Below are 5,647 nucleotides of genomic sequence, written 5' to 3' on the forward strand. Positions count from 1 at the left end.
TGGGGAACCATGTTTTTGGGACGCGCCTGTCTGAAATATCAGAAAGTTACGAACTTAGCACCCGTTTAAAATTTGGACATCTCGTCGGTTGGGGATAGGACGATAATCTCGCATCTCGCCAATATTTGCCCAGAGCGATTTCGGGTGAGGAGAGGGTGGTTGGCGCCCACGGTGTACGAACAGGGCTGACAGGTAGGGCGGTTGTGTCATGTCTGAGTGAAGTTACAAACCTACCCCTATTGAAAATATTTGCCTACATCGATTTCGGCCGAGTCGAGTTTGTTTTGCCGCCCACCGTGTATGAATGGGGAATGGAGGGAGAAACATAGGTCTTTCGTACGATCTTGAATCAAATGTGTTTTGACGCCCATGTTTGACGCCCACCGTGTCGGAATGGGCTTAGAGGCGGCTGTGTCACGTCTAATTGAAGTTACTAACCTACCCCTATTTATAGTAGTGGAAATCGGGCCAATGGATTGTCCGTGTAATGGGTAGACAGTAATTTCCATCTCCCAAACACTTGGCTTCGGGCATCCGACATGGGAGTGGACATTTTGCAGCTTCTTTCGAATTTTGGGACAATAAGCATCCACGCTTACCCTGGCAACTAAATTCGAATCCATTTTGTATTCCTATATCAATCTTTATAAATCGTTCTATGCGTTTTTATATATCTTCAAAAGGACGACAAAGATGTATTCCACTGTCATATATGAATATGGTTTACAAATGCCGATACTCAAATTCAGAAACTAGTATCTAGTTTAAGGTGAATTTGAATATTTGGAACACTTCATGTCCAACTCAAATGTCACATGCAGCATAATGTGTACTCCCATTTAGACATGTACACAAGCGATGTATCAAGATTCAAATACCGAGTCAATCAACCAAGAATGTACAGAACTAACAAACATATAAACACTTATAGAGTATATGGATCAATAATATCAACTAACATACATAAGCCAGGCCGCTGTACTTTTTTTTGGCTACAACATCATCTTTTTTTAGCCAGCATCTCGGCCCTTTCCGATGCATGCATCTTATGGTCCATCTATACTACTACTATTGCTGAATGCACATTCAGCCCGATTGGCATATTTGTAGGTCTGGCACAGCAATCCAAATGAAATGTCTCCGAGTCTTATCAATTAATACAGACTTGTGCTCAAATAAAATTACAAACCAAAAAACAAAAAATATTATTACATGATCTCTAAAACAAATGGTTTGATTGATTATATGAACAAACAACAGAAAGGTTATTCAACTATGGAAAGAACATTTCACCTATGATTTACCAAGTAGGAATTTAATTTCCTTTTTTCCTTCAGGACCTTAACAATCTGGTCAGTCTCATCTTGCTTCGTTTTGAAATCCACCAAATATTTAATGGTTGTCTTGAGTACTGCTTGTGATTGTGTTATTTGCTTCCTCAACATGTCAACTTCATCTCTAAGTGCAGAAGCAGAATCTCTTTCTACCACTAGTTTAGCCTCTAGAGCATCAGCCGTTGGCAATTCATAATGCATGCCTTGGCCGGTGCCACTGCTGTGGGATGATGCAACGTCCATGGGGACCTCGCTCTTTGATCATGGGCTAACCTGTTTTGCCATTAAAGTTCCGATTGGATTCAGAAAAGTTGAAGTTAGCAAAACATCTCAACTGGGAGTTATAACAGCAAACCAGTTAAACAAACAAGGAATTAAAGAGTTTTAATTGGATGCTGAAAAGTACTCCCTCCATCCCATAATGTAAGACGTTTTTTAACACTATGCTAGTGTCAAAAAACGTCCTATATTATGGGATGGAGGGAGTAGTTATTAACATCATTGTAACCCGCTGTTGCAGCAGCAAAGCAGTTAAACAAACAAGTAGATATTTAAGTTAAGGCAAACAAGTAATTCTTAACAGTAAGTATCAAACACATAGATAGGCGCAGTCTACAATATGATTAACAGGCTGTGCCATTATGTAATCAGTAGCAAACTAAATTAAGCCAAGCAACGTAATTGAACAATTTTGCAATAAGTGTCTAACTAAAATTCCGAGAAGCAGGTAACTGAACTTACGCTAGTTCTTTGTACAGGCACTGCAACTTCTTTTTCGCTTACAAAGTTGTACAAAGGAGTCCATGGCATCAATTGCTTGGATACGCAGTCCCAATACTTCTTTCTTCCCACACTGCATGGGTAAGTCGAATGGTTAATCTGGTAAGATGGTGCATCCTTGATATGTTATATGAGGACGTTTAGTCAGGCTAGTTGTAGCCAAACACATCACACTGGCATCCTTCACATTATTGGCGAACTCAGTTCATAGAAACAAGCAATTCAACCATTCTGTGGGCAAATCAAAAGCGCCACTGGAATATTTTTCACTATCCAATCATACACGCAAAAAGGGGTGACGCCACCATAGGGGCTGGTATGGGCGGCCGCATCAGGTGGCTGGAAAGTGTGCACCTAGTTTGAGTCGTCCAGGTTGGCCCATGCTAGTTTTGTTCGTCCCAACGCACGAGCAGGCAATGTAAAAAATGAAGAAAAATGTTTCAACTTGGATGGGCCAATAACATAAGTGCAAGGTAGGCCCTATAGCAGGCTCGTGGCCCAAATGAGCACCTCCCATATCGATCGACAGCAGGAAAAATCCCAATTCATTCGCTCCAACATCCAGTCTGGTTCGCTCCTAACCTAGCCGCCGCTGGACAGACCAACACAACACTTCCTCGCGCCCTCGTTGGAGGGCGGTCGCCGGGCTTCAAGCGAACGAAAGGACAAGAAGATGAAGATCCAACCCTGGGTGTAGCCTGCGTGGGAGGGAGCGGCAGCAGCACGGGCATGGCATCGAGCTTGCACAAACGGACAGTCGTAGCTTGCAAGAGTAGCATGCGCAACGAGCAGGTACATCACATCCCTGATTATATCTAATTCAACTCTTCAATTTCTGGCCAATAGTTAAACCTGACGGTGTTGTAAAACTGCTTGTATGTAGGGAATCTATGAGAAAATGAAACCAATTTCTACTTATTTTATAACTCCCCCAATCAATACCGAACTGACTAAATCTGATGTATGTAATCAAGTTTCCGGTGCAAACATACAAGCTCATGTTGTTCTTGACCCTGAAGTGTCTAATGAACAGACTGCTAATGAAGGATTTGATGCAAACATTTTACATGCTCCTGGTGATGAATATATAGTGTCTAATGAGGGATCTAATGCAAGCATTTTGCAAGCTCATTGAAGGAATTAGTGTCTAATGATGATCTACTATGTTGAGAGAGATAGAGATTTGCAGGCATTGATGACAAGCAAATTATAGTGCATTTTCATAGCTTGAGGAAACGTCGAGGCCATCTACCAGAAAGTCCACGTATCATGACAACATAGCATAAATACTTTTCTAATCTATTGCTTGAAACTATTGGCATACTTGTGCAGGATAGATATATTGATATGCAGTTTGCGCACTGGTTATACGTGCAATTACACTTCGATATTTTCAGCCAGAGAACGAATAATTCAGGCAGGTACAGACCATGTTTGTAGTCCTTGTACACCATGTTGCATTTTGTGTTTTTGGTGCTTGCATCATTTAGTGTTTATAATCTGAACTACTTCGGATCATTAGCTGGTTTTCAAAGTGCATGTAGCTTCACATTTCTCAAGTTATGTTGATTTCCGGAGTGCAAGTGCCTTCGTATTTTTTAAGTTAAATGTTCGCCCCTGGTAACTTGAATTCGTGGATCAGCCACTGCACACAAATCATACACGAATGCTAGTACAAATTAAATGAAATGCAGGGACTTACGCTAGCTCGTTGTACAGGCTCGCTGCAGCTCTGCTTGCGCTTGGGATGTTCCATGTACAAGTCCATGTTACCACTTGCTTGGATGTGCAGGCCTTGTGCTCCTTGCATCCCCCTCTGCATTTTTGACACGGCGAATGGTTGATCAAATAAGAGGAATCGACCTTGATGTTGTACCGGAGGACAGATACTTACAAGGTTATACGGGTGTGCAGGATGTGTACCAGATCCCGTAGCCCCGTCATGCTTCGCTAAAAAATGGATTTGCTTGTTTTAGATGATATCTCCAGAAGAAATAAGAGTTAAAGTCAGAGTTGCATAGGCGTGTAAGCTAAGAGAGCAGAGAAAGGATATCCAAACATCGTCGGAACAGTGCACAAGGGAGTGATGTGTGGATACCTAGTTCAGGCCGGCGTTTGGGCATGCTCGCCTAGCTAGAGTGCGGGTCACTTCAGAGTTGTTGAGGGTGATGCGTTGGCGTTGGCTGGCCGCGCACGAATGCAGATCTTGAGTGGCAGCGGAGCGCTACGATGTGGTGGACGAGACCGTTGGTGAAGCCCCAACGACCTCGGGGGGCGGAGGTGCGATGATGTGCTCAGTGAAGTAGCCCCAGTGAGCTGGGAGACGGCATCGGTGAAGCGCACCTGATGTGGTGGAACTCGGTGTCTGTGAGGCATGTCGGTTGCGGCGGCCGACGTTGTCGGTGGACCACCCGGTGCGGCGGACGAGGGAGTAGATGAGGTAGCTCCAGTGCGGTGGTGAAACGTGACCGTCGTCTTCGTCGTCGTCATCCGGCACAGAGGTGGGTGGGGAAAGAGACGAGACGAGGGGCGATTCGAGGGATGGTGGCGAATTAGGGATTTGAGCAATCTGGGCGCGGAAGGGGACGGTGGAGAAGAGAGATTTTGCAGGGCTGGAATTGGGACCGCCAGATATTTCAATCCGAAACATGGAAGCGTGAACTTATATTGTCGTCGTCCTTTTTTTGGGGGGGAGGGGGTGGGTGGATGGGTGCTACGCGTCCGTCCGACACACGTGACCACCCCGACAGGACTACTTTCGGTGCCTTAAGGCACCTGCCTTTGTGTCCATGACATGTGGGCCCAACAGGTGGCTGGCCCACATGTCAGTCACCCAAGGGCTGTTGCCTTTAAGGCACCGAAGCAGCGTCCACCCCGACATGACCCTGGTCTGCCTCGTGCGCCTACATTTGAGAATGCAAATGAATCTTCTTTCATTTGCAAATGAATCTGTATGTATTACCATGCCCGTGTTTTCCTTGCAATAATTAGTCATTCAAAATGAGATACTCCATCCGTTCACTTTTGTAAGTCGTTTCAGACAACTTAAAATGAACTGTTTTGCACATTGTCTGAAATGTCTTCAAGGTCTTATAAAAGTGAACATAGGGAGTACTATAAATTAATTAATGAGGAGTTATTTGAAAAAAATCGAAACGGTACCCATGCTAACATGGATTAGAGTGTGTCACATAATTAGTTATTTGAATTAGAGTGTGTATCGCGTAGTTAGTTATTTGAATTAGAGTGTGTGTCACGTAGCGATCTCCAATTCTAACGTGGATTTCGCATTTCACTGTATCCATGCTACTTTTCTAATACAAATTCATATGTATATGATGAACACCATGGTAGTGAGCAAACTTTTTGATGGATTCAAACATATGACCTACAAAATAGCACAACAAATTGAGGCAATGTCAACTTTTTGAAACATAGTATGGCATGAATTCAAAATAATTACCCGTATGCCTGGTCCTCAGTTCAAATCTTACAATGTACACCGAATTGAAACATCGATATTAAGTCTCATA

The sequence above is a fragment of the Triticum dicoccoides genome, chromosome 1B (assembly GCF_002162155.2).
Source record: "Triticum dicoccoides isolate Atlit2015 ecotype Zavitan chromosome 1B, WEW_v2.0, whole genome shotgun sequence".
NCBI classification, from domain to species: domain Eukaryota; kingdom Viridiplantae; phylum Streptophyta; class Magnoliopsida; order Poales; family Poaceae; genus Triticum; species Triticum dicoccoides.